General features: G+C 43.7%; 27 non-coding genes across 27 annotated transcripts; 6 read left to right on the forward strand and 21 right to left on the reverse strand.

The window, feature by feature from the left end:
* Positions 1-1,053: 1,053 nt before the first annotated feature.
* TRNAT-CGU (transfer RNA threonine (anticodon CGU)) lies at positions 1,054-1,125 on the reverse strand. The gene has a single exon. It is a non-coding gene; the product is annotated as a tRNA-Thr (tRNA).
* A 546-nt stretch (positions 1,126-1,671) lies between these two features.
* Positions 1,672-1,753, reverse strand: TRNAS-GCU (transfer RNA serine (anticodon GCU)). The gene has a single exon. It is a non-coding gene; the product is annotated as a tRNA-Ser (tRNA).
* A 687-nt stretch (positions 1,754-2,440) lies between these two features.
* Positions 2,441-2,512, reverse strand: TRNAT-UGU (transfer RNA threonine (anticodon UGU)). Its single transcript has one exon. It is a non-coding gene; the product is annotated as a tRNA-Thr (tRNA).
* A 1,012-nt stretch (positions 2,513-3,524) lies between these two features.
* On the forward strand, positions 3,525-3,619 carry TRNAI-UAU (transfer RNA isoleucine (anticodon UAU)). Its single transcript has 2 exons — positions 3,525-3,562; positions 3,584-3,619. It is a non-coding gene; the product is annotated as a tRNA-Ile (tRNA).
* Positions 3,620-5,107: 1,488 nt separating this feature from the next.
* Positions 5,108-5,179, reverse strand: TRNAT-CGU (transfer RNA threonine (anticodon CGU)). Its single transcript has one exon. It is a non-coding gene; the product is annotated as a tRNA-Thr (tRNA).
* Positions 5,180-5,725: 546 nt separating this feature from the next.
* On the reverse strand, positions 5,726-5,807 carry TRNAS-ACU (transfer RNA serine (anticodon ACU)). The gene has a single exon. It is a non-coding gene; the product is annotated as a tRNA-Ser (tRNA).
* Positions 5,808-6,494: 687 nt separating this feature from the next.
* TRNAT-UGU (transfer RNA threonine (anticodon UGU)) lies at positions 6,495-6,566 on the reverse strand. The gene has a single exon. It is a non-coding gene; the product is annotated as a tRNA-Thr (tRNA).
* Positions 6,567-7,588: 1,022 nt separating this feature from the next.
* TRNAI-UAU (transfer RNA isoleucine (anticodon UAU)) lies at positions 7,589-7,683 on the forward strand. The gene is made up of 2 exons: positions 7,589-7,626; positions 7,648-7,683. It is a non-coding gene; the product is annotated as a tRNA-Ile (tRNA).
* Positions 7,684-9,171: 1,488 nt separating this feature from the next.
* On the reverse strand, positions 9,172-9,243 carry TRNAT-CGU (transfer RNA threonine (anticodon CGU)). Its single transcript has one exon. It is a non-coding gene; the product is annotated as a tRNA-Thr (tRNA).
* Positions 9,244-9,789: 546 nt separating this feature from the next.
* TRNAS-GCU (transfer RNA serine (anticodon GCU)) lies at positions 9,790-9,871 on the reverse strand. Its single transcript has one exon. It is a non-coding gene; the product is annotated as a tRNA-Ser (tRNA).
* A 687-nt stretch (positions 9,872-10,558) lies between these two features.
* On the reverse strand, positions 10,559-10,630 carry TRNAT-UGU (transfer RNA threonine (anticodon UGU)). Its single transcript has one exon. It is a non-coding gene; the product is annotated as a tRNA-Thr (tRNA).
* A 1,022-nt stretch (positions 10,631-11,652) lies between these two features.
* On the forward strand, positions 11,653-11,747 carry TRNAI-UAU (transfer RNA isoleucine (anticodon UAU)). Its single transcript has 2 exons — positions 11,653-11,690; positions 11,712-11,747. It is a non-coding gene; the product is annotated as a tRNA-Ile (tRNA).
* A 1,488-nt stretch (positions 11,748-13,235) lies between these two features.
* On the reverse strand, positions 13,236-13,307 carry TRNAT-CGU (transfer RNA threonine (anticodon CGU)). The gene has a single exon. It is a non-coding gene; the product is annotated as a tRNA-Thr (tRNA).
* A 546-nt stretch (positions 13,308-13,853) lies between these two features.
* Positions 13,854-13,935, reverse strand: TRNAS-GCU (transfer RNA serine (anticodon GCU)). Its single transcript has one exon. It is a non-coding gene; the product is annotated as a tRNA-Ser (tRNA).
* A 687-nt stretch (positions 13,936-14,622) lies between these two features.
* On the reverse strand, positions 14,623-14,694 carry TRNAT-UGU (transfer RNA threonine (anticodon UGU)). Its single transcript has one exon. It is a non-coding gene; the product is annotated as a tRNA-Thr (tRNA).
* A 1,022-nt stretch (positions 14,695-15,716) lies between these two features.
* On the forward strand, positions 15,717-15,811 carry TRNAI-UAU (transfer RNA isoleucine (anticodon UAU)). The gene is made up of 2 exons: positions 15,717-15,754; positions 15,776-15,811. It is a non-coding gene; the product is annotated as a tRNA-Ile (tRNA).
* Positions 15,812-17,299: 1,488 nt separating this feature from the next.
* On the reverse strand, positions 17,300-17,371 carry TRNAT-CGU (transfer RNA threonine (anticodon CGU)). Its single transcript has one exon. It is a non-coding gene; the product is annotated as a tRNA-Thr (tRNA).
* Positions 17,372-17,917: 546 nt separating this feature from the next.
* Positions 17,918-17,999, reverse strand: TRNAS-GCU (transfer RNA serine (anticodon GCU)). Its single transcript has one exon. It is a non-coding gene; the product is annotated as a tRNA-Ser (tRNA).
* A 687-nt stretch (positions 18,000-18,686) lies between these two features.
* On the reverse strand, positions 18,687-18,758 carry TRNAT-UGU (transfer RNA threonine (anticodon UGU)). The gene has a single exon. It is a non-coding gene; the product is annotated as a tRNA-Thr (tRNA).
* Positions 18,759-19,780: 1,022 nt separating this feature from the next.
* TRNAI-UAU (transfer RNA isoleucine (anticodon UAU)) lies at positions 19,781-19,875 on the forward strand. The gene is made up of 2 exons: positions 19,781-19,818; positions 19,840-19,875. It is a non-coding gene; the product is annotated as a tRNA-Ile (tRNA).
* Positions 19,876-21,363: 1,488 nt separating this feature from the next.
* On the reverse strand, positions 21,364-21,435 carry TRNAT-CGU (transfer RNA threonine (anticodon CGU)). Its single transcript has one exon. It is a non-coding gene; the product is annotated as a tRNA-Thr (tRNA).
* A 546-nt stretch (positions 21,436-21,981) lies between these two features.
* TRNAS-GCU (transfer RNA serine (anticodon GCU)) lies at positions 21,982-22,063 on the reverse strand. Its single transcript has one exon. It is a non-coding gene; the product is annotated as a tRNA-Ser (tRNA).
* Positions 22,064-22,750: 687 nt separating this feature from the next.
* On the reverse strand, positions 22,751-22,822 carry TRNAT-UGU (transfer RNA threonine (anticodon UGU)). Its single transcript has one exon. It is a non-coding gene; the product is annotated as a tRNA-Thr (tRNA).
* Positions 22,823-23,844: 1,022 nt separating this feature from the next.
* TRNAI-UAU (transfer RNA isoleucine (anticodon UAU)) lies at positions 23,845-23,939 on the forward strand. Its single transcript has 2 exons — positions 23,845-23,882; positions 23,904-23,939. It is a non-coding gene; the product is annotated as a tRNA-Ile (tRNA).
* Positions 23,940-25,427: 1,488 nt separating this feature from the next.
* On the reverse strand, positions 25,428-25,499 carry TRNAT-UGU (transfer RNA threonine (anticodon UGU)). Its single transcript has one exon. It is a non-coding gene; the product is annotated as a tRNA-Thr (tRNA).
* A 546-nt stretch (positions 25,500-26,045) lies between these two features.
* TRNAS-GCU (transfer RNA serine (anticodon GCU)) lies at positions 26,046-26,127 on the reverse strand. The gene has a single exon. It is a non-coding gene; the product is annotated as a tRNA-Ser (tRNA).
* A 687-nt stretch (positions 26,128-26,814) lies between these two features.
* Positions 26,815-26,886, reverse strand: TRNAT-UGU (transfer RNA threonine (anticodon UGU)). The gene has a single exon. It is a non-coding gene; the product is annotated as a tRNA-Thr (tRNA).
* Positions 26,887-27,117: the final 231 nt, after the last annotated feature.

A 27,117-nucleotide genomic window follows, 5' to 3' on the forward strand; every position in this document is an offset into this window, starting at 1 on the left:
GCAGAACAAGGATGCTGATAGGAACTCGCCTCATTTGCATATGGGCTAGGGCTTCTGGGAGCCATGAGAATTAGGAGTTGAAGGTTTTGCAGATCGAGATTGCTAAAGGGCTGGCCATTTGCACAGACCTCTCCATGCCTGATTGGTGCCGAAGGTTAGTTGCAAGTGGTCCCCTGCTCACCCTACCTTACACAGGGCCATGCCCAGTTAGGCCCCTCAGGGCTAGGCCCGGCAGGGCTAAGCCCGGCGTTCGTCAGGCGAAGTGCCTGGACCCCTGCTCATCATACCTCAGAATCTGGTCTAGCTATTGCAGACATGGGGAATGGTGCTTATATCCCATTGACAGCGCCCACAAGCTGCATACTAATAGCCAATGATGTGTGAATGCGGTCAGGGTAGCAGACATATAGAACAATTGGGTGGGTTCGCTTCCGAACTGGATGCACAGGAGCAGGAGAGAATGGCTGTTGGCGATGTATGCAACTTGCTCTGCGTGAACACATCTACCGACCCCTTCCCCTACACACACGGGCACATACACACACACACACACACATAGCCATTGGAGCTATGCAGAGCTAATCAGAAAGATTGGTAATCATTAGAACATGAAAGATATGTGTTCATTTTTTATTAAACTTGTGGACTCCCGCAGAAACGGAGGGACTCACATCTCTAATTGAGGCTTGCTTACCTCTATACAAATGTGTTTGCTGGCTGTCTTTCTTCAACTGGTATGTGCGGTTGTGTCTGTCTTTGTCTTTCAACACGCCTGGCACGTTTACATTATCAAAGAGATGATTGTATGGAGATGGGGAACACCCCTCCGTTGCATTGTGAACTTGAACAGTCTTTTCACCAAAGCAGCTACATGCGACATTGCAAGGTTTTTGTCAGTCTTTGCCTGAAAACATTAGGCCTTCCTCTCGAACTCTATTTCACTCCTTCTGTGGAAGACTTCAATTATGAGGATGCATCCCGTCATAAAAGGTTCTCTGTAGATGGTGCAACTCTGGCTTCTCTTCCCCGTGCTTTTTGAAAATAATCCGCCCGAGGCCCTGATGAGGTTTGAACTCATGACCCCTGGTTTACGAGACCAGTGCTCTGCCACTGAGCTACAAGGCCACCTGCTGCTTGCTCACAGCCAACAACAGAAAGTGCAAAGAAACCATGGGTTTTACCTAGGTAGATCTCCAGGTATATGAATTTCTGGTTGTGTAAAAATGGCTGTATATCTCTGCATGTGTTCAGTACGTCATCATACATCTGATTTGCGAAAGCGTGTGTGCTTATGTTGGTGATACATTGTCGGTATGCGTTTGAGTATGTACTTTTACGGGTATGTATGTATTGAGTAGGATGCTGAACAGGTTCATGAGTTTAGATAGCAGGTCAGAATGATGGCAAAAGGAACATGTAAAAGGCAGACAACTAAAAGAAAAAAGAATTTGGGATGTAAGCTTGGGAGTTTACTAACTGCGCTGATTTTGGCTCCTATAATAGTAAAGAATGGAAACCTACGAGGAAAGTCTTTGACTAATTTCATTCTCCGCCTGCACCAATGAACTTATTTTTACATCTCTATTTCCATATCTGTACTCATTCCTGTCTTTCACAGGGAGGTTGAAAGACTTTGGTCTATGTTTAAATGCAGACTATAAAGAAAAAATACGACGAAGGTGGGATTCGAACCCACGCGTGCAGAGCACAATGGATTAGCAGTCCATCGCCTTAACCACTCGGCCACCTCGTCTGTTTGGGAACGGTGCTCGAGTCCCATGCTTAAAGAAGAGATAAAACAATGGTGGTGCAAAGTCAGTGAAAAATAGATCATGTTTGTCATAATAGAAACAAGATCGTTGACTCGTTCTTCCTTACCCGGCCATTGATAGATAAACACATCAAGTTGAAGTTCAGAAAAATATAACAAGAGCTCCTGGAGGGTTCACAACACTAATCCAGAGGAAGGTGCTTGAGCTTCCGTATGGCACACCATTAGTAGTAAAACCAGCATAACGCAAGCTCCAGTTTCCCAGTGTTTGGCATCATTCAACGTTTCCAGCCAAGATCAAAGTTCAGATGCTGCTGCTTCCTGTGATGTCATTGAATTTAAATAGTGAGTGATGGCAATAACCCTTTTCCAATTAAATTTTGCCACATCAACGTCCCTGAAAATAGAGAAAGGCGTGCAACCCAGAACCGCTGTACTGTTCAATAGAGTAAGGGCTTCACCGTGATCATCTGCATCTGTCATCACAAGATTATCAAGGTCTTTTTCTTGAAGAAATTAGGTCCAGAAAGCCGACCTTCCCCACAGACTATTCAGACACCTTGCGCTTGTGGCTTTGTTATAGGCCCGAATCCATTGGTAAAAGGTTGCACAGGTACAATGTGCAATATCAGTTCATATTCAACAATGTTCAAGAAAATTACCATTTGGAGGCCCTGATGAGGATCGAACTCACGACCCCTGGTTTACAAGACCAGTGCTCTGCCACTGAGCTACAGAGCCCCTCAGGTTACGACGCATAACAGCAACACAACGAGCACACAACATGATGTTTACTGGGTAGACATATTTGAAGGGTGTGTGAGAATGTATGTATATGATTGTGATTTGACCTGTTTTTTTCTGGCCGATTTTTTGAGGAGCAGCTAATTTGTGCGTATTCCGTGCAATTTTAGGGTGACTAATGAGGAGATGTGATGCGTGAAAGTTGAAAAAAACATGTACATGGCAGCAGAGAGACAATATGGATATTACCTTTGCTTTTTTAAATTTCTATCCGGATTCTGGCTCAAAGGGTAGTCAAGCACAGCAGATTGCATTCCTGCCAGTAACACGACAACCTTGTTTGTGTCCTTCTTAATCAACTAACATGCATATTTTCACTTTTGTCTGTATGTTCTTTGAAAGCCAATGGCAATGGTGCTTAGAGCAATGCAGATGTTTTCAAAAGTTAAAATCGACAAAGGTGGGATTCGAAACCACGCGTGTACAGCAGATTAGCAGTCCATCGCCTTAACCACTCGGCCACCTCGTCTACAGGGATTATGTTAGGCATTCAAGTCTTTACAGGTAATAACACAAACATCTTCAAAATAGAACCACAATGCGTTCCTTGTTGAGGTACATCCAGCCGTTTGCAGGAAAACTGCCTCACTTGCTGTTGAGAAAAATTCATCAAAGTCCTGGGGTGTTTATAGGCATCGCCAAGATGACATTGGGAGGTGTTTCAATTGACACGTGTTGAATATGAGGAAGAGCATCATGCTGGCTCCAGTGGCACTGCCTGCAGCATGACAAAAATGTAGAAGGGACATTTGACTGCACCATTGGCTGAACATCAGTGGCAAAGTGTATATCAGGCTAAAAGGTAAGCTCCAGTGGCACAATATGGGCACTACAAGGCACCCATAATTTGGTGTCAGCTAAAAAGACAATGCCAGAGCTTGTGGGTGCTTTTGTACACTTGTGTGTGTGTTTGTGGGTGTAGTTTCATGTCGAAAACCAAAACACAGTAGCTCCAGTGGCGCAATCGGTTAGCGCGCGGTACTTATAGAGCAGTACATGCAGTGAGCAATGCCGAGGTTGTGAGTTCAAGCCTCACCTGGAGCAACTTTGGAACTTTTTACTAATTCACCTCAAAACTGAATTATTGAACCAATAAATGTTCTGGACATTTTTTGGTTCACCTCAAGGTTTCCTTGATTGTCAGTTAATGTTGTATGACAGCTCCTCTGCCTTTTAGACATGGAATACTCATTGCAAGTTATTTATGGGGTGTTTTCGCTTTAAATACAGCTACGGAGGGTTTTTGAAAATAGAACAGAAAATAAAAAATGTCAACTGTTATTATACTCCATTTTCTGCTGAGCACCACTTACGGAAGACATTTGTAAAGGTAGAAAAAGGGTTACTGGAGTAGGATCCAGGAGACAATATCAACTTACAAAGAATAATGTTGTCTATTTACTGCATTATCGCCTTTGAAGCAAACCTCTGAGAATAAATACCCTTTCACTAATCAGGCAGTCACTTTGATAAAATCAAGCAGAACAAGGATGCTGATAGGAACTCGCCTCATTTGCATATGGGCTAGGGCTTCTGGGAGCCATGAGAATTAGGAGTTGAAGGTTTTGCAGATCGAGATTGCTAAAGGGCTGGGCATTTGCACAGACCTCTCCATGCCTGATTGGTGCCGAAGGTTAGTTGCAAGTGGTCCCCTGCTCACCCTACCTTACACAGGGCCATGCCCAGTTAGGCCCCTCAGGGCTAGGCCCGGCAGGGCTAAGCCCGGCGTTCGTCAGGCGAAGTGCCTGGACCCCTGCTCATCATACCTCAGAATCTGGTCTAGCTATTGCAGACATGGGGAATGGTGCTTATATCCCATTGACAGCGCCCACAAGCTGCATACTAATAGCCAATGATGTGTGAATGCGGTCAGGGTAGCAGACATATAGAACAATTGGGTGGGTTCGCTTCCGAACTGGATGCACAGGAGCAGGAGAGAATGGCTGTTGGCGATGTATGCAACTTGCTCTGCGTGAACACATCTACCGACCCCTTCCCCTACACACACGGGCACATACACACACACACACACACATAGCCATTGGAGCTATGCAGAGCTAATCAGAAAGATTGGTAATCATTAGAACATGAAAGATATGTGTTCATTTTTTATTAAACTTGTGGACTCCCGCAGAAACGGAGGGACTCACATCTCTAATTGAGGCTTGCTTACCTCTATACAAATGTGTTTGCTGGCTGTCTTTCTTCAACTGGTATGTGCGGTTGTGTCTGTCTTTGTCTTTCAACACGCCTGGCACGTTTACATTATCAAAGAGATGATTGTATGGAGATGGGGAACACCCCTCCGTTGCATTGTGAACTTGAACAGTCTTTTCACCAAAGCAGCTACATGCGACATTGCAAGGTTTTTGTCAGTCTTTGCCTGAAAACATTAGGCCTTCCTCTCGAACTCTATTTCACTCCTTCTGTGGAAGACTTCAATTATGAGGATGCATCCCGTCATAAAAGGTTCTCTGTAGATGGTGCAACTCTGGCTTCTCTTCCCCGTGCTTTTTGAAAATAATCCGCCCGAGGCCCTGATGAGGTTTGAACTCATGACCCCTGGTTTACGAGACCAGTGCTCTGCCACTGAGCTACAAGGCCACCTGCTGCTTGCTCACAGCCAACAACAGAAAGTGCAAAGAAACCATGGGTTTTACCTAGGTAGATCTCCAGGTATATGAATTTCTGGTTGTGTAAAAATGGCTGTATATCTCTGCATGTGTTCAGTACGTCATCATACATCTGATTTGCGAAAGCGTGTGTGCTTATGTTGGTGATACATTGTCGGTATGCGTTTGAGTATGTACTTTTACGGGTATGTATGTATTGAGTAGGATGCTGAACAGGTTCATGAGTTTAGATAGCAGGTCAGAATGATGGCAAAAGGAACATGTAAAAGGCAGACAACTAAAAGAAAAAAGAATTTGGGATGTAAGCTTGGGAGTTTACTAACTGCGCTGATTTTGGCTCCTATAATAGTAAAGAATGGAAACCTACGAGGAAAGTCTTTGACTAATTTCATTCTCCGCCTGCACCAATGAACTTATTTTTACATCTCTATTTCCATATCTGTACTCATTCCTGTCTTTCACAGGGAGGTTGAAAGACTTTGGTCTATGTTTAAATGCAGACTATAAAGAAAAAATACGACGAAGGTGGGATTCGAACCCACGCGTGCAGAGCACAATGGATTAGTAGTCCATCGCCTTAACCACTCGGCCACCTCGTCTGTTTGGGAACGGTGCTCGAGTCCCATGCTTAAAGAAGAGATAAAACAATGGTGGTGCAAAGTCAGTGAAAAATAGATCATGTTTGTCATAATAGAAACAAGATCGTTGACTCGTTCTTCCTTACCCGGCCATTGATAGATAAACACATCAAGTTGAAGTTCAGAAAAATATAACAAGAGCTCCTGGAGGGTTCACAACACTAATCCAGAGGAAGGTGCTTGAGCTTCCGTATGGCACACCATTAGTAGTAAAACCAGCATAACGCAAGCTCCAGTTTCCCAGTGTTTGGCATCATTCAACGTTTCCAGCCAAGATCAAAGTTCAGATGCTGCTGCTTCCTGTGATGTCATTGAATTTAAATAGTGAGTGATGGCAATAACCCTTTTCCAATTAAATTTTGCCACATCAACGTCCCTGAAAATAGAGAAAGGCGTGCAACCCAGAACCGCTGTACTGTTCAATAGAGTAAGGGCTTCACCGTGATCATCTGCATCTGTCATCACAAGATTATCAAGGTCTTTTTCTTGAAGAAATTAGGTCCAGAAAGCCGACCTTCCCCACAGACTATTCAGACACCTTGCGCTTGTGGCTTTGTTATAGGCCCGAATCCATTGGTAAAAGGTTGCACAGGTACAATGTGCAATATCAGTTCCTATTCAACAATGTTCAAGAAAATTACCATTTGGAGGCCCTGATGAGGATCGAACTCACGACCCCTGGTTTACAAGACCAGTGCTCTGCCACTGAGCTACAGAGCCCCTCAGGTTACGACGCATAACAGCAACACAACGAGCACACAACATGATGTTTACTGGGTAGACATATTTGAAGGGTGTGTGAGAATGTATGTATATGATTGTGATTTGACCTGTTTTTTTCTGGCCGATTTTTTGAGGAGCAGCTAATTTGTGCGTATTCCGTGCAATTTTAGGGTGACTAATGAGGAGATGTGATGCGTGAAAGTTGAAAAAAACATGTACATGGCAGCAGAGAGACAATATGGATATTACCTTTGCTTTTTTAAATTTCTATCCGGATTCTGGCTCAAAGGGTAGTCAAGCACAGCAGATTGCATTCCTGCCAGTAACACGACAACCTTGTTTGTGTCCTTCTTAATCAACTAACATGCATATTTTCACTTTTGTCTGTATGTTCTTTGAAAGCCAATGGCAATGGTGCTTAGAGCAATGCAGATGTTTAAAAAAGATTTCAAAAGTTAAAATCGACAAAGGTGGGATTCGAAACCACGCGTGTACAGCAGATTAGCAGTCCATCGCCTTAACCACTCGGCCACCTCGTCTACAGGGATTATGTTAGGCATTCAAGTCTTTACAGGTAATAACACAAACATCTTCAAAATAGAACCACAATGCGTTCCTTGTTGAGGTACATCCAGCCGTTTGCAGGAAAACTGCCTCACTTGCTGTTGAGAAAAATTCATCAAAGTCCTGGGGTGTTTATAGGCATCGCCAAGATGACATTGGGAGGTGTTTCAATTGACACGTGTTGAATATGAGGAAGAGCATCATGCTGGCTCCAGTGGCACTGCCTGCAGCATGACAAAAATGTAGAAGGGACATTTGACTGCACCATTGGCTGAACATCAGTGGCAAAGTGTATATCAGGCTAAAAGGTAAGCTCCAGTGGCACAATATGGGCACTACAAGGCACCCATAATTTGGTGTCAGCTAAAAAGACAATGCCAGAGCTTGTGGGTGCTTTTGTACACTTGTGTGTGTGTTTGTGGGTGTAGTTTCATGTCGAAAACCAAAACACAGCAGCTCCAGTGGCGCAATCGGTTAGCGCGCGGTACTTATACAGCAGTACATGCAGTGAGCAATGCCGAGGTTGTGAGTTCAAGCCTCACCTGGAGCAACTTTGGAACTTTTTACTAATTCACCTCAAAACTGAATTATTGAACCAATAAATGTTCTGGACATTTTTTGGTTCACCTCAAGGTTTCCTTGATTGTCAGTTAATGTTGTATGACAGCTCCTCTGCCTTTTAGACATGGAATACTCATTGCAAGTTATTTATGGGGTGTTTGCGCTTTAAATACAGCTACGGAGGGTTTTTGAAAATAGAACAGAAAATAAAAAATGTCAACTGTTATTATACTCCATTTTCTGCTGAGCACCACTTACGGAAGACATTTGTAAAGGTAGAAAAAGGGTTACTGGAGTAGGATCCAGGAGACAATATCAATTTACAAAGAATAATGTTGTCTATTTACTGCATTATCGCCTTTGAAGCAAACCTCTGAGAATAAATACCCTTTCACTAATCAGGCAGTCACTTTGATAAAATCAAGCAGAACAAGGATGCTGATAGGAACTCGCCTCATTTGCATATGGGCTAGGGCTTCTGGGAGCCATGAGAATTAGGAGTTGAAGGTTTTGCAGATCGAGATTGCTAAAGGGCTGGGCATTTGCACAGACCTCTCCATGCCTGATTGGTGCCGAAGGTTAGTTGCAAGTGGTCCCCTGCTCACCCTACCTTACACAGGGCCATGCCCAGTTAGGCCCCTCAGGGCTAGGCCCGGCAGGGCTAAGCCCGGCGTTCGTCAGGCGAAGTGCCTGGACCCCTGCTCATCATACCTCAGAATCTGGTCTAGCTATTGCAGACATGGGGAATGGTGCTTATATCCCATTGACAGCGCCCACAAGCTGCATACTAATAGCCAATGATGTGTGAATGCGGTCAGGGTAGCAGACATATAGAACAATTGGGTGGGTTCGCTTCCGAACTGGATGCATAGGAGCAGGAGAGAATGGCTGTTGGCGATGTATGCAACTTGCTCTGCGTGAACACATCTACCGACCCCTTCCCCTACACACACGGGCACATACACACACACACACACACATAGCCATTGGAGCTATGCAGAGCTAATCAGAAAGATTGGTAATCATTAGAACATGAAAGATATGTGTTCATTTTTTATTAAACTTGTGGACTCCCGCAGAAACGGAGGGACTCACATCTCTAATTGAGGCTTGCTTACCTCTATACAAATGTGTTTGCTGGCTGTCTTTCTTCAACTGGTATGTGCGGTTGTGTCTGTCTTTGTCTTTCAACACACCTGGCACGTTTACATTATCAAAGAGATGATTGTATGGAGATGGGGAACACCCCTCCGTTGCATTGTGAACTTGAACAGTCTTTTCACCAAAGCAGCTACATGCGACATTGCAAGGTTTTTGTCAGTCTTTGCCTGAAAACATTAGGCCTTCCTCTCGAACTCTATTTCACTCCTTCTGTGGAAGACTTCAATTATGAGGATGCATCCCGTCATAAAAGGTTCTCTGTAGATGGTGCAACTCTGGCTTCTCTTCCCCGTGCTTTTTGAAAATAATCCGCCCGAGGCCCTGATGAGGTTTGAACTCATGACCCCTGGTTTACGAGACCAGTGCTCTGCCACTGAGCTACAAGGCCACCTGCTGCTTGCTCACAGCCAACAACAGAAAGTGCAAAGAAACCATGGGTTTTACCTAGGTAGATCTCCAGGTATATGAATTTCTGGTTGTGTAAAAATGGCTGTATATCTCTGCATGTGTTCAGTACGTCATCATACATCTGATTTGCGAAAGCGTGTGTGCTTATGTTGGTGATACATTGTCGGTATGCGTTTGAGTATGTACTTTTACGGGTATGTATGTATTGAGTAGGATGCTGAACAGGTTCATGAGTTTAGATAGCAGGTCAGAATGATGGCAAAAGGAACATGTAAAAGGCAGACAACTAAAAGAAAAAAGAATTTGGGATGTAAGCTTGGGAGTTTACTAACTGCGCTGATTTTGGCTCCTATAATAGTAAAGAATGGAAACCTACGAGGAAAGTCTTTGACTAATTTCATTCTCCGCCTGCACCAATGAACTTATTTTTACATCTCTATTTCCATATCTGTACTCATTCCTGTCTTTCACAGGGAGGTTGAAAGACTTTGGTCTATGTTTAAATGCAGACTATAAAGAAAAAATACGACGAAGGTGGGATTCGAACCCACGCGTGCAGAGCACAATGGATTAGCAGTCCATCGCCTTAACCACTCGGCCACCTCGTCTGTTTGGGAACGGTGCTCGAGTCCCATGCTTAAAGAAGAGATAAAACAATGGTGGTGCAAAGTCAGTGAAAAATAGATCATGTTTGTCATAATAGAAACAAGATCGTTGACTCGTTCTTCCTTACCCGGCCATTGATAGATAAACACATCAAGTTGAAGTTCAGAAAAATATAACAAGAGCTCCTGGAGGGTTCACAACACTAATCCAGAGGAAGGTGCTTGAGCTTCCGTATGGCACACCATTAGTAGTAAAACCAGCATAACGCAAGCTCCAGTTTCCCAGTGTTTGGCATCATTCAACGTTTCCAGCCAAGATCAAAGTTCAGATGCTGCTGCTTCCTGTGATGTCATTGAATTTAAATAGTGAGTGATGGCAATAACCCTTTTCCAATTAAATTTTGCCACATCAACGTCCCTGAAAATAGAGAAAGGCGTGCAACCCAGAACCGCTGTACTGTTCAATAGAGTAAGGGCTTCACCGTGATCATCTGCATCTGTCATCACAAGATTATCAAGGTCTTTTTCTTGAAGAAATTAGGTCCAGAAAGCCGACCTTCCCCACAGACTATTCAGACACCTTGCGCTTGTGGCTTTGTTATAGGCCCGAATCCATTGGTAAAAGGTTGCACAGGTACAATGTGCAATATCAGTTCCTATTCAACAATGTTCAAGAAAATTACCATTTGGAGGCCCTGATGAGGATCGAACTCACGACCCCTGGTTTACAAGACCAGTGCTCTGCCACTGAGCTACAGAGCCCCTCAGGTTACGACGCATAACAGCAACACAACGAGCACACAACATGATGTTTACTGGGTAGACATATTTGAAGGGTGTGTGAGAATGTATGTATATGATTGTGATTTGACCTGTTTTTTTCTGGCCGATTTTTTGAGGAGCAGCTAATTTGTGCGTATTCCGTGCAATTTTAGGGTGACTAATGAGGAGATGTGATGCGTGAAAGTTGAAAAAAACATGTACATGGCAGCAGAGAGACAATATGGATATTACCTTTGCTTTTTTAAATTTCTATCCGGATTCTGGCTCAAAGGGTAGTCAAGCACAGCAGATTGCATTCCTGCCAGTAACACGACAACCTTGTTTGTGTCCTTCTTAATCAACTAACATGCATATTTTCACTTTTGTCTGTATGTTCTTTGAAAGCCAATGGCAATGGTGCTTAGAGCAATGCAGATGTTTAAAAAAGATTTCAAAAGTTAAAATCGACAAAGGTGGGATTCGAAACCACGCGTGTACAGCAGATTAGCAGTCCATCGCCTTAACCACTCAGCCACCTCGTCTACAGGGATTATGTTAGGCATTCAAGTCTTTACAGGTAATAACACAAACATCTTCAAAATAGAACCACAATGCGTTCCTTGTTGAGGTACATCCAGCCGTTTGCAGGAAAACTGCCTCACTTGCTGTTGAGAAAAATTCATCAAAGTCCTGGGGTGTTTATAGGCATCGCCAAGATGACATTGGGAGGTGTTTCAATTGACACGTGTTGAATATGAGGAAGAGCATCATGCTGGCTCCAGTGGCACTGCCTGCAGCATGACAAAAATGTAGAAGGGACATTTGACTGCACCATTGGCTGAACATCAGTGGCAAAGTGTATATCAGGCTAAAAGGTAAGCTCCAGTGGCACAATATGGGCACTACAAGGCACCCATAATTTGGTGTCAGCTAAAAAGACAATGCCAGAGCTTGTGGGTGCTTTTGTACACTTGTGTGTGTGTTTGTGGGTGTAGTTTCATGTCGAAAACCAAAACACAGCAGCTCCAGTGGCGCAATCGGTTAGCGCGCGGTACTTATACAGCAGTACATGCAGTGAGCAATGCCGAGGTTGTGAGTTCAAGCCTCACCTGGAGCAACTTTGGAACTTTTTACTAATTCACCTCAAAACTGAATTATTAAACCAATAAATGTTCTGGACATTTTTTGGTTCACCTCAAGGTTTCCTTGATTGTCAGTTAATGTTGTATGACAGCTCCTCTGCCTTTTAGACATGGAATACTCATTGCAAGTTATTTATGGGGTGTTTGCGCTTTAAATACAGCTACGGAGGGTTTTTGAAAATAGAACAGAAAATAAAAAATGTCAACTGTTATTATACTCCATTTTCTGCTGAGCACCACTTACGGAAGACATTTGTAAAGGTAGAAAAAGGGTTACTGGAGTAGGATCCAGGAGACAATATCAATTTACAAAGAATAATGTTGTCTATTTACTGCATTATCGCCTTTGAAGCAAACCTCTGAGAATAAATACCCTTTCACTAATCAGGCAGTCACTTTGATAAAATCAAGCAGAACAAGGATGCTGATAGGAACTCGCCTCATTTGCATATGGGCTAGGGCTTCTGGGAGCCATGAGAATTAGGAGTTGAAGGTTTTGCAGATCGAGATTGCTAAAGGGCTGGGCATTTGCACAGACCTCTCCATGCCTGATTGGTGCCGAAGGTTAGTTGCAAGTGGTCCCCTGCTCACCCTACCTTACACAGGGCCATGCCCAGTTAGGCCCCTCAGGGCTAGGCCCGGCAGGGCTAAGCCCGGCGTTCGTCAGGCGAAGTGCCTGGACCCCTGCTCATCATACCTCAGAATCTGGTCTAGCTATTGCAGACATGGGGAATGGTGCTTATATCCCATTGACAGCGCCCACAAGCTGCATACTAATAGCCAATGATGTGTGAATGCGGTCAGGGTAGCAGACATATAGAACAATTGGGTGGGTTCGCTTCCGAACTGGATGCACAGGAGCAGGAGAGAATGGCTGTTGGCGATGTATGCAACTTGCTCTGCGTGAACACATCTACCGACCCCTTCCCCTACACACACGGGCACATACACACACACACACACACATAGCCATTGGAGCTATGCAGAGCTAATCAGAAAGATTGGTAATCATTAGAACATGAAAGATATGTGTTCATTTTTTATTAAACTTGTGGACTCCCGCAGAAACGGAGGGACTCACATCTCTAATTGAGGCTTGCTTACCTCTATACAAATGTGTTTGCTGGCTGTCTTTCTTCAACTGGTATGTGCGGTTGTGTCTGTCTTTGTCTTTCAACACGCCTGGCACGTTTACATTATCAAAGAGATGATTGTATGGAGATGGGGAACACCCCTCCGTTGCATTGTGAACTTGAACAGTCTTTTCACCAAAGCAGCTACATGCGACATTGCAAGGTTTTTGTCAGTCTTTGCCTGAAAACATTAGGCCTTCCTCTCGAACTCTATTTCACTCCTTCTGTGGAAGACTTCAATTATGAGGATGCATCCCGTCATAAAAGGTTCTCTGTAGATGGTGCAACTCTGGCTTCTCTTCCCCGTGCTTTTTGAAAATAATCCGCCCGAGGCCCTGATGAGGTTTGAACTCATGACCCCTGGTTTACGAGACCAGTGCTCTGCCACTGAGCTACAAGGCCACCTGCTGCTTGCTCACAGCCAACAACAGAAAGTGCAAAGAAACCATGGGTTTTACCTAGGTAGATCTCCAGGTATATGAATTTCTGGTTGTGTAAAAATGGCTGTATATCTCTGCATGTGTTCAGTACGTCATCATACATCTGATTTGCGAAAGCGTGTGTGCTTATGTTGGTGATACATTGTCGGTATGCGTTTGAGTATGTACTTTTACGGGTATGTATGTATTGAGTAGGATGCTGAACAGGTTCATGAGTTTAGATAGCAGGTCAGAATGATGGCAAAAGGAACATGTAAAAGGCAGACAACTAAAAGAAAAAAGAATTTGGGATGTAAGCTTGGGAGTTTACTAACTGCGCTGATTTTGGCTCCTATAATAGTAAAGAATGGAAACCTACGAGGAAAGTCTTTGACTAATTTCATTCTCCGCCTGCACCAATGAACTTATTTTTACATCTCTATTTCCATATCTGTACTCATTCCTGTCTTTCACAGGGAGGTTGAAAGACTTTGGTCTATGTTTAAATGCAGACTATAAAGAAAAAATACGACGAAGGTGGGATTCGAACCCACGCGTGCAGAGCACAATGGATTAGCAGTCCATCGCCTTAACCACTCGGCCACCTCGTCTGTTTGGGAACGGTGCTCGAGTCCCATGCTTAAAGAAGAGATAAAACAATGGTGGTGCAAAGTCAGTGAAAAATAGATCATGTTTGTCATAATAGAAACAAGATCGTTGACTCGTTCTTCCTTACCCGGCCATTGATAGATAAACACATCAAGTTGAAGTTCAGAAAAATATAACAAGAGCTCCTGGAGGGTTCACAACACTAATCCAGAGGAAGGTGCTTGAGCTTCCGTATGGCACACCATTAGTAGTAAAACCAGCATAACGCAAGCTCCAGTTTCCCAGTGTTTGGCATCATTCAACGTTTCCAGCCAAGATCAAAGTTCAGATGCTGCTGCTTCCTGTGATGTCATTGAATTTAAATAGTGAGTGATGGCAATAACCCTTTTCCAATTAAATTTTGCCACATCAACGTCCCTGAAAATAGAGAAAGGCGTGCAACCCAGAACCGCTGTACTGTTCAATAGAGTAAGGGCTTCACCGTGATCATCTGCATCTGTCATCACAAGATTATCAAGGTCTTTTTCTTGAAGAAATTAGGTCCAGAAAGCCGACCTTCCCCACAGACTATTCAGACACCTTGCGCTTGTGGCTTTGTTATAGGCCCGAATCCATTGGTAAAAGGTTGCACAGGTACAATGTGCAATATCAGTTCCTATTCAACAATGTTCAAGAAAATTACCATTTGGAGGCCCTGATGAGGATCGAACTCACGACCCCTGGTTTACAAGACCAGTGCTCTGCCACTGAGCTACAGAGCCCCTCAGGTTACGACGCATAACAGCAACACAACGAGCACACAACATGATGTTTACTGGGTAGACATATTTGAAGGGTGTGTGAGAATGTATGTATATGATTGTGATTTGACCTGTTTTTTTCTGGCCGATTTTTTGAGGAGCAGCTAATTTGTGCGTATTCCGTGCAATTTTAGGGTGACTAATGAGGAGATGTGATGCGTGAAAGTTGAAAAAAACATGTACATGGCAGCAGAGAGACAATATGGATATTACCTTTGCTTTTTTAAATTTCTATCCGGATTCTGGCTCAAAGGGTAGTCAAGCACAGCAGATTGCATTCCTGCCAGTAACACGACAACCTTGTTTGTGTCCTTCTTAATCAACTAACATGCATATTTTCACTTTTGTCTGTATGTTCTTTGAAAGCCAATGGCAATGGTGCTTAGAGCAATGCAGATGTTTAAAAAAGATTTCAAAAGTTAAAATCGACAAAGGTGGGATTCGAAACCACGCGTGTACAGCAGATTAGCAGTCCATCGCCTTAACCACTCGGCCACCTCGTCTACAGGGATTATGTTAGGCATTCAAGTCTTTACAGGTAATAACACAAACATCTTCAAAATAGAACCACAATGCGTTCCTTGTTGAGGTACATCCAGCCGTTTGCAGGAAAACTGCCTCACTTGCTGTTGAGAAAAATTCATCAAAGTCCTGGGGTGTTTATAGGCATCGCCAAGATGACATTGGGAGGTGTTTCAATTGACACGTGTTGAATATGAGGAAGAGCATCATGCTGGCTCCAGTGGCACTGCCTGCAGCATGACAAAAATGTAGAAGGGACATTTGACTGCACCATTGGCTGAACATCAGTGGCAAAGTGTATATCAGGCTAAAAGGTAAGCTCCAGTGGCACAATATGGGCACTACAAGGCACCCATAATTTGGTGTCAGCTAAAAAGACAATGCCAGAGCTTGTGGGTGCTTTTGTACACTTGTGTGTGTGTTTGTGGGTGTAGTTTCATGTCGAAAACCAAAACACAGCAGCTCCAGTGGCGCAATCGGTTAGCGCGCGGTACTTATACAGCAGTACATGCAGTGAGCAATGCCGAGGTTGTGAGTTCAAGCCTCACCTGGAGCAACTTTGGAACTTTTTACTAATTCACCTCAAAACTGAATTATTGAACCAATAAATGTTCTGGACATTTTTTGGTTCACCTCAAGGTTTCCTTGATTGTCAGTTAATGTTGTATGACAGCTCCTCTGCCTTTTAGACATGGAATACTCATTGCAAGTTATTTATGGGGTGTTTGCGCTTTAAATACAGCTACGGAGGGTTTTTGAAAATAGAACAGAAAATAAAAAATGTCAACTGTTATTATACTCCATTTTCTGCTGAGCACCACTTACGGAAGACATTTGTAAAGGTAGAAAAAGGGTTACTGGAGTAGGATCCAGGAGACAATATCAATTTACAAAGAATAATGTTGTCTATTTACTGCATTATCGCCTTTGAAGCAAACCTCTGAGAATAAATACCCTTTCACTAATCAGGCAGTCACTTTGATAAAATCAAGCAGAACAAGGATGCTGATAGGAACTCGCCTCATTTGCATATGGGCTAGGGCTTCTGGGAGCCATGAGAATTAGGAGTTGAAGGTTTTGCAGATCGAGATTGCTAAAGGGCTGGGCATTTGCACAGACCTCTCCATGCCTGATTGGTGCCGAAGGTTAGTTGCAAGTGGTCCCCTGCTCACCCTACCTTACACAGGGCCATGCCCAGTTAGGCCCCTCAGGGCTAGGCCCGGCAGGGCTAAGCCCGGCGTTCGTCAGGCGAAGTGCCTGGACCCCTGCTCATCATACCTCAGAATCTGGTCTAGCTATTGCAGACATGGGGAATGGTGCTTATATCCCATTGACAGCGCCCACAAGCTGCATACTAATAGCCAATGATGTGTGAATGCGGTCAGGGTAGCAGACATATAGAACAATTGGGTGGGTTCGCTTCCGAACTGGATGCACAGGAGCAGGAGAGAATGGCTGTTGGCGATGTATGCAACTTGCTCTGCGTGAACACATCTACCGACCCCTTCCCCTACACACACGGGCACATACACACACACACACACACATAGCCATTGGAGCTATGCAGAGCTAATCAGAAAGATTGGTAATCATTAGAACATGAAAGATATGTGTTCATTTTTTATTAAACTTGTGGACTCCCGCAGAAACGGAGGGACTCACATCTCTAATTGAGGCTTGCTTACCTCTATACAAATGTGTTTGCTGGCTGTCTTTCTTCAACTGGTATGTGCGGTTGTGTCTGTCTTTGTCTTTCAACACACCTGGCACGTTTACATTATCAAAGAGATGATTGTATGGAGATGGGGAACACCCCTCCGTTGCATTGTGAACTTGAACAGTCTTTTCACCAAAGCAGCTACATGCGACATTGCAAGGTTTTTGTCAGTCTTTGCCTGAAAACATTAGGCCTTCCTCTCGAACTCTATTTCACTCCTTCTGTGGAAGACTTCAATTATGAGGATGCATCCCGTCATAAAAGGTTCTCTGTAGATGGTGCAACTCTGGCTTCTCTTCCCCGTGCTTTTTGAAAATAATCCGCCCGAGGCCCTGATGAGGTTTGAACTCATGACCCCTGGTTTACGAGACCAGTGCTCTGCCACTGAGCTACAAGGCCACCTGCTGCTTGCTCACAGCCAACAACAGAAAGTGCAAAGAAACCATGGGTTTTACCTAGGTAGATCTCCAGGTATATGAATTTCTGGTTGTGTAAAAATGGCTGTATATCTCTGCATGTGTTCAGTACGTCATCATACATCTGATTTGCGAAAGCGTGTGTGCTTATGTTGGTGATACATTGTCGGTATGCGTTTGAGTATGTACTTTTACGGGTATGTATGTATTGAGTAGGATGCTGAACAGGTTCATGAGTTTAGATAGCAGGTCAGAATGATGGCAAAAGGAACATGTAAAAGGCAGACAACTAAAAGAAAAAAGAATTTGGGATGTAAGCTTGGGAGTTTACTAACTGCGCTGATTTTGGCTCCTATAATAGTAAAGAATGGAAACCTACGAGGAAAGTCTTTGACTAATTTCATTCTCCGCCTGCACCAATGAACTTATTTTTACATCTCTATTTCCATATCTGTACTCATTCCTGTCTTTCACAGGGAGGTTGAAAGACTTTGGTCTATGTTTAAATGCAGACTATAAAGAAAAAATACGACGAAGGTGGGATTCGAACCCACGCGTGCAGAGCACAATGGATTAGCAGTCCATCGCCTTAACCACTCGGCCACCTCGTCTGTTTGGGAACGGTGCTCGAGTCCCATGCTTAAAGAAGAGATAAAACAATGGTGGTGCAAAGTCAGTGAAAAATAGATCATGTTTGTCATAATAGAAACAAGATCGTTGACTCGTTCTTCCTTACCCGGCCATTGATAGATAAACACATCAAGTTGAAGTTCAGAAAAATATAACAAGAGCTCCTGGAGGGTTCACAACATTAATCCAGAGGAAGGTGCTTGAGCTTCCGTATGGCACACCATTAGTAGTAAAACCAGCATAACGCAAGCTCCAGTTTCCCAGTGTTTGGCATCATTCAACGTTTCCAGCCAAGATCAAAGTTCAGATGCTGCTGCTTCCTGTGATGTCATTGAATTTAAATAGTGAGTGATGGCAATAACCCTTTTCCAATTAAATTTTGCCACATCAACGTCCCTGAAAATAGAGAAAGGCGTGCAACCCAGAACCGCTGTACTGTTCAATAGAGTAAGGGCTTCACCGTGATCATCTGCATCTGTCATCACAAGATTATCAAGGTCTTTTTCTTGAAGAAATTAGGTCCAGAAAGCCGACCTTCCCCACAGACTATTCAGACACCTTGCGCTTGTGGCTTTGTTATAGGCCCGAATCCATTGGTAAAAGGTTGCACAGGTACAATGTGCAATATCAGTTCCTATTCAACAATGTTCAAGAAAATTACCATTTGGAGGCCCTGATGAGGATCGAACTCACGACCCCTGGTTTACAAGACCAGTGCTCTGCCACTGAGCTACAGAGCCCCTCAGGTTACGACGCATAACAGCAACACAACGAGCACACAACATGATGTTTACTGGGTAGACATATTTGAAGGGTGTGTGAGAATGTATGTATATGATTGTGATTTGACCTGTTTTTTTCTGGCCGATTTTTTGAGGAGCAGCTAATTTGTGCGTATTCCGTGCAATTTTAGGGTGACTAATGAGGAGATGTGATGCGTGAAAGTTGAAAAAAACATGTACATGGCAGCAGAGAGACAATATGGATATTACCTTTGCTTTTTTAAATTTCTATCCGGATTCTGGCTCAAAGGGTAGTCAAGCACAGCAGATTGCATTCCTGCCAGTAACACGACAACCTTGTTTGTGTCCTTCTTAATCAACTAACATGCATATTTTCACTTTTGTCTGTATGTTCTTTGAAAGCCAATGGCAATGGTGCTTAGAGCAATGCAGATGTTTAAAAAAGATTTCAAAAGTTAAAATCGACAAAGGTGGGATTCGAAACCACGCGTGTACAGCAGATTAGCAGTCCATCGCCTTAACCACTCGGCCACCTCGTCTACAGGGATTATGTTAGGCATTCAAGTCTTTACAGGTAATAACACAAACATCTTCAAAATAGAACCACAATGCGTTCCTTGTTGAGGTACATCCAGCCGTTTGCAGGAAAACTGCCTCACTTGCTGTTGAGAAAAATTCATCAAAGTCCTGGGGTGTTTATAGGCATCGCCAAGATGACATTGGGAGGTGTTTCAATTGACACGTGTTGAATATGAGGAAGAGCATCATGCTGGCTCCAGTGGCACTGCCTGCAGCATGACAAAAATGTAGAAGGGACATTTGACTGCACCATTGGCTGAACATCAGTGGCAAAGTGTATATCAGGCTAAAAGGTAAGCTCCAGTGGCACAATATGGGCACTACAAGGCACCCATAATTTGGTGTCAGCTAAAAAGACAATGCCAGAGCTTGTGGGTGCTTTTGTACACTTGTGTGTGTGTTTGTGGGTGTAGTTTCATGTCGAAAACCAAAACACAGCAGCTCCAGTGGCGCAATCGGTTAGCGCGCGGTACTTATACAGCAGTACATGCAGTGAGCAATGCCGAGGTTGTGAGTTCAAGCCTCACCTGGAGCAACTTTGGAACTTTTTACTAATTCACCTCAAAACTGAATTATTGAACCAATAAATGTTCTGGACATTTTTTGGTTCACCTCAAGGTTTCCTTGATTGTCAGTTAATGTTGTATGACAGCTCCTCTGCCTTTTAGACATGGAATACTCATTGCAAGTTATTTATGGGGTGTTTGCGCTTTAAATACAGCTACGGAGGGTTTTTGAAAATAGAACAGAAAATAAAAAATGTCAACTGTTATTATACTCCATTTTCTGCTGAGCACCACTTACGGAAGACATTTGTAAAGGTAGAAAAAGGGTTACTGGAGTAGGATCCAGGAGACAATATCAATTTACAAAGAATAATGTTGTCTATTTACTGCATTATCGCCTTTGAAGCAAACCTCTGAGAATAAATACCCTTTCACTAATCAGGCAGTCACTTTGATAAAATCAAGCAGAACAAGGATGCTGATAGGAACTCGCCTCATTTGCATATGGGCTAGGGCTTCTGGGAGCCATGAGAATTAGGAGTTGAAGGTTTTGCAGATCGAGATTGCTAAAGGGCTGGGCATTTGCACAGACCTCTCCATGCCTGATTGGTGCCGAAGGTTAGTTGCAAGTGGTCCCCTGCTCACCCTACCTTACACAGGGCCATGCCCAGTTAGGCCCCTCAGGGCTAGGCCCGGCAGGGCTAAGCCCGGCGTTCGTCAGGCGAAGTGCCTGGACCCCTGCTCATCATACCTCAGAATCTGGTCTAGCTATTGCAGACATGGGGAATGGTGCTTATATCCCATTGACAGCGCCCACAAGCTGCATACTAATAGCCAATGATGTGTGAATGCGGTCAGGGTAGCAGACATATAGAACAATTGGGTGGGTTCGCTTCCGAACTGGATGCACAGGAGCAGGAGAGAATGGCTGTTGGCGATGTATGCAACTTGCTCTGCGTGAACACATCTACCGACCCCTTCCCCTACACACACGGGCACATACACACACACACACACACATAGCCATTGGAGCTATGCAGAGCTAATCAGAAAGATTGGTAATCATTAGAACATGAAAGATATGTGTTCATTTTTTATTAAACTTGTGGACTCCCGCAGAAACGGAGGGACTCACATCTCTAATTGAGGCTTGCTTACCTCTATACAAATGTGTTTGCTGGCTGTCTTTCTTCAACTGGTATGTGCGGTTGTGTCTGTCTTTGTCTTTCAACACGCCTGGCACGTTTACATTATCAAAGAGATGATTGTATGGAGATGGGGAACACCCCTCCGTTGCATTGTGAACTTGAACAGTCTTTTCACCAAAGCAGCTACATGCGACATTGCAAGGTTTTTGTCAGTCTTTGCCTGAAAACATTAGGCCTTCCTCTCGAACTCTATTTCACTCCTTCTGTGGAAGACTTCAATTATGAGGATGCATCCCGTCATAAAAGGTTCTCTGTAGATGGTGCAACTCTGGCTTCTCTTCCCCGTGCTTTTTGAAAATAATCCGCCCGAGGCCCTGATGAGGTTTGAACTCATGACCCCTGGTTTACGAGACCAGTGCTCTGCCACTGAGCTACAAGGCCACCTGCTGCTTGCTCACAGCCAACAACAGAAAGTGCAAAGAAACCATGGGTTTTACCTAGGTAGATCTCCAGGTATATGAATTTCTGGTTGTGTAAAAATGGCTGTATATCTCTGCATGTGTTCAGTACGTCATCATACATCTGATTTGCGAAAGCGTGTGTGCTTATGTTGGTGATACATTGTCGGTATGCGTTTGAGTATGTACTTTTACGGGTATGTATGTATTGAGTAGGATGCTGAACAGGTTCATGAGTTTAGATAGCAGGTCAGAATGATGGCAAAAGGAACATGTAAAAGGCAGACAACTAAAAGAAAAAAGAATTTGGGATGTAAGCTTGGGAGTTTACTAACTGCGCTGATTTTGGCTCCTATAATAGTAAAGAATGGAAACCTACGAGGAAAGTCTTTGACTAATTTCATTCTCCGCCTGCACCAATGAACTTATTTTTACATCTCTATTTCCATATCTGTACTCATTCCTGTCTTTCACAGGGAGGTTGAAAGACTTTGGTCTATGTTTAAATGCAGACTATAAAGAAAAAATACGACGAAGGTGGGATTCGAACCCACGCGTGCAGAGCACAATGGATTAGCAGTCCATCGCCTTAACCACTCGGCCACCTCGTCTGTTTGGGAACGGTGCTCGAGTCCCATGCTTAAAGAAGAGATAAAACAATGGTGGTGCAAAGTCAGTGAAAAATAGATCATGTTTGTCATAATAGAAACAAGATCGTTGACTCGTTCTTCCTTACCCGGCCATTGATAGATAAACACATCAAGTTGAAGTTCAGAAAAATATAACAAGAGCTCCTGGAGGGTTCACAACACTAATCCAGAGGAAGGTGCTTGAGCTTCCGTATGGCACACCATTAGTAGTAAAACCAGCATAACGCAAGCTCCAGTTTCCCAGTGTTTGGCATCATTCAACGTTTCCAGCCAAGATCAAAGTTCAGATGCTGCTGCTTCCTGTGATGTCATTGAATTTAAATAGTGAGTGATGGCAATAACCCTTTTCCAATTAAATTTTGCCACATCAACGTCCCTGAAAATAGAGAAAGGCGTGCAACCCAGAACCGCTGTACTGTTCAATAGAGTAAGGGCTTCACCGTGATCATCTGCATCTGTCATCACAAGATTATCAAGGTCTTTTTCTTGAAGAAATTAGGTCCAGAAAGCCGACCTTCCCCACAGACTATTCAGACACCTTGCGCTTGTGGCTTTGTTATAGGCCCGAATCCATTGGTAAAAGGTTGCACAGGTACAATGTGCAATATCAGTTCCTATTCAACAATGTTCAAGAAAATTACCATTTGGAGGCCCTGATGAGGATCGAACTCACGACCCCTGGTTTACAAGACCAGTGCTCTGCCACTGAGCTACAGAGCCCCTCAGGTTACCACGCATAACAGCAACACAACGAGCACACAACATGATGTTTACTGGGTAGACATATTTGAAGGGTGTGTGAGAATGTATGTATATGATTGTGATTTGACCTGTTTTTTTCTGGCCGATTTTTTGAGGAGCAGCTAATTTGTGCGTATTCCGTGCAATTTTAGGGTGACTAATGAGGAGATGTGATGCGTGAAAGTTGAAAAAAACATGTACATGGCAGCAGAGAGACAATATGGATATTACCTTTGCTTTTTTAAATTTCTATCCGGATTCTGGCTCAAAGGGTAGTCAAGCACAGCAGATTGCATTCCTGCCAGTAACACGACAACCTTGTTTGTGTCCTTCTTAATCAACTAACATGCATATTTTCACTTTTGTCTGTATGTTCTTTGAAAGCCAATGGCAATGGTGCTTAGAGCAATGCAGATGTTTAAAAAAGATTTCAAAAGTTAAAATCGACAAAGGTGGGATTCGATACCACGCGTGTACAGCAGATTAGCAGTCCATCGCCTTAACCACTCGGCCACCTCGTCTACAGGGATTATGTTAGGCATTCAAGTCTTTACAGGTAATAACACAAACATCTTCAAAATAGAACCACAATGCGCTGCTTGTTGAGGTACATCCAGCCGTTTGCAGGAAAACTGCCTCACTTGCTGTTGAGAAAAATTCATCAAAGTCCTGGGGTGTTTATAGGCATCGCCAAGATGACATTGGGAGGTGTTTCAATTGACACGTGTTGAATATGAGGAAGAGCATCATGCTGGCTCCAGTGGCACTGCCTGCAGCATGACAAAAATGTAGAAGGGACATTTGACTGCACCATTGGCTGAACATCAGTGGCAAAGTGTATATCAGGCTAAAAGGTAAGCTCCAGTGGCACAATATGGGCACTACAAGGCACCCATAATTTGGTGTCAGCTAAAAAGACAATGCCAGAGCTTGTGGGTGCTTTTGTACACTTGTGTGTGTGTTTGTGGGTGTAGTTTCATGTCGAAAACCAAAACGCAGCAGCTCCAGTGGCGCAATCGGTTAGCGCGCGGTACTTATACAGCAGTACATGCAGTGAGCAATGCCGAGGTTGTGAGTTCAAGCCTCACCTGGAGCAACTTTGGAACTTTTTACTAATTCACCTCAAAACTGAATTATTGAACCAATAAATGTTCTGGACATTTTTTGGTTCACCTCAAGGTTTCCTTGATTGTCAGTTAATGTTGTATGACAGCTCCTCTGCCTTTTAGACATGGAATACTCATTGCAAGTTATTTATGGGGTGTTTGCGCTTTAAATACAGCTACGGAGGGTTTTTGAAAATAGAACAGAAAATAAAAAATGTCAACTGTTATTATACTCCATTTTCTGCTGAGCACCACTTACGGAAGACATTTGTAAAGGTAGAAAAAGGGTTACTGGAGTAGGATCCAGGAGACAATATCAACTTACAAAGAATAATGTTGTCTATTTACTGCATTATCGCCTTTGAAGCAAACCTCTGAGAATAAATACCCTTTCACTAATCAGGCAGTCACTTTGATAAAATCAAGCAGAACAAGGATGCTGATAGGAACTCGCCTCATTTGCATATGGGCTAGGGCTTCTGGGAGCCATGAGAATTAGGAGTTGAAGGTTTTGCAGATCGAGATTGCTAAAGGGCTGGGCATTTGCACAGACCTCTCCATGCCTGATTGGTGCCGAAGGTTAGTTGCAAGTGGTCCCCTGCTCACCCTACCTTACACAGGGCCATGCCCAGTTAGGCCCCTCAGGGCTAGGCCCGGCAGGGCTAAGCCCGGCGTTCGTCAGGCGAAGTGCCTGGACCCCTGCTCATCATACCTCAGAATCTGGTCTAGCTATTGCAGACATGGGGAATGGTGCTTATATCCCATTGACAGCGCCCACAAGCTGCATACTAATAGCCAATGATGTGTGAATGCGGTCAGGGTAGCAGACATATAGAACAATTGGGTGGGTTCGCTTCCGAACTGGATGCACAGGAGCAGGAGAGAATGGCTGTTGGCGATGTATGCAACTTGCTCTGCGTGAACACATCTACCGACCCCTTCCCCTACACACACGGGCACATACACACACACACACACACATAGCCATTGGAGCTATGCAGAGCTAATCAGAAAGATTGGTAATCATTAGAACATGAAAGATATGTGTTCATTTTTTATTAAACTTGTGGACTCCCGCAGAAACGGAGGGACTCACATCTCTAATTGAGGCTTGCTTACCTCTATACAAATGTGTTTGCTGGCTGTCTTTCTTCAACTGGTATGTGCGGTTGTGTCTGTCTTTGTCTTTCAACACGCCTGGCACGTTTACATTATCAAAGAGATGATTGTATGGAGATGGGGAACACCCCTCCGTTGCATTGTGAACTTGAACAGTCTTTTCACCAAAGCAGCTACATGCGACATTGCAAGGTTTTTGTCAGTCTTTGCCTGAAAACATTAGGCCTTCCTCTCGAACTCTATTTCACTCCTTCTGTGGAAGACTTCAATTATGAGGATGCATCCCGTCATAAAAGGTTCTCTGTAGATGGTGCAACTCTGGCTTCTCTTCCCCGTGCTTTTTGAAAATAATCCGCCCGAGGCCCTGATGAGGTTTGAACTCATGACCCCTGGTTTACAAGACCAGTGCTCTGCCACTGAGCTACAAGGCCACCTGCTGCTTGCTCACAGCCAACAACAGAAAGTGCAAAGAAACCATGGGTTTTACCTAGGTAGATCTCCAGGTATATGAATTTCTGGTTGTGTAAAAATGGCTGTATATCTCTGCATGTGTTCAGTACGTCATCATACATCTGATTTGCGAAAGCGTGTGTGCTTATGTTGGTGATACATTGTCGGTATGCGTTTGAGTATGTACTTTTACGGGTATGTATGTATTGAGTAGGATGCTGAACAGGTTCATGAGTTTAGATAGCAGGTCAGAATGATGGCAAAAGGAACATGTAAAAGGCAGACAACTAAAAGAAAAAAGAATTTGGGATGTAAGCTTGGGAGTTTACTAACTGCGCTGATTTTGGCTCCTATAATAGTAAAGAATGGAAACCTACGAGGAAAGTCTTTGACTAATTTCATTCTCCGCCTGCACCAATGAACTTATTTTTACATCTCTATTTCCATATCTGTACTCATTCCTGTCTTTCACAGGGAGGTTGAAAGACTTTGGTCTATGTTTAAATGCAGACTATAAAGAAAAAATACGACGAAGGTGGGATTCGAACCCACGCGTGCAGAGCACAATGGATTAGCAGTCCATCGCCTTAACCACTCGGCCACCTCGTCTGTTTGGGAACGGTGCTCGAGTCCCATGCTTAAAGAAGAGATAAAACAATGGTGGTGCAAAGTCAGTGAAAAATAGATCATGTTTGTCATAATAGAAACAAGATCGTTGACTCGTTCTTCCTTACCCGGCCATTGATAGATAAACACATCAAGTTGAAGTTCAGAAAAATATAACAAGAGCTCCTGGAGGGTTCACAACACTAATCCAGAGGAAGGTGCTTGAGCTTCCGTATGGCACACCATTAGTAGTAAAACCAGCATAACGCAAGCTCCAGTTTCCCAGTGTTTGGCATCATTCAACGTTTCCAGCCAAGATCAAAGTTCAGATGCTGCTGCTTCCTGTGATGTCATTGAATTTAAATAGTGAGTGATGGCAATAACCCTTTTCCAATTAAATTTTGCCACATCAACGTCCCTGAAAATAGAGAAAGGCGTGCAACCCAGAACCGCTGTACTGTTCAATAGAGTAAGGGCTTCACCGTGATCATCTGCATCTGTCATCACAAGATTATCAAGGTCTTTTTCTTGAAGAAATTAGGTCCAGAAAGCCGACCTTCCCCACAGACTATTCAGACACCTTGCGCTTGTGGCTTTGTTATAGGCCCGAATCCATTGGTAAAAGGTTGCACAGGTACAATGTGCAATATCAGTTCCTATTCAACAATGTTCAAGAAAATTACCATTTGGAGGCCCTGATGAGGATCGAACTCACGACCCCTGGTTTACAAGACCAGTGCTCTGCCACTGAGCTACAGAGCCCCTCAGGTTACCACGCATAACAGCAACACAACGAGCACACAACATGATGTTTACTGGGTAGACATATTTGAAGGGTGTGTGAGAATGTATGTATATGATTGTGATTTGACCTGTTTTTTTCTGGCCGATTTTTTGAGGAGCAGCTAATTTGTGCGTATTCCGTGCAATTTTAGGGTGACTAATGAGGAGATGTGATGCGTGAAAGTTGAAAAAAACATGTACATGGCAGCA

Source organism: Ambystoma mexicanum, chromosome 13 (genome assembly GCF_040938575.1).
Source record: "Ambystoma mexicanum isolate Mex_15411 chromosome 13, UKY_AmexF1_1, whole genome shotgun sequence".
NCBI classification, from domain to species: Eukaryota; Metazoa; Chordata; class Amphibia; order Caudata; family Ambystomatidae; genus Ambystoma; species Ambystoma mexicanum.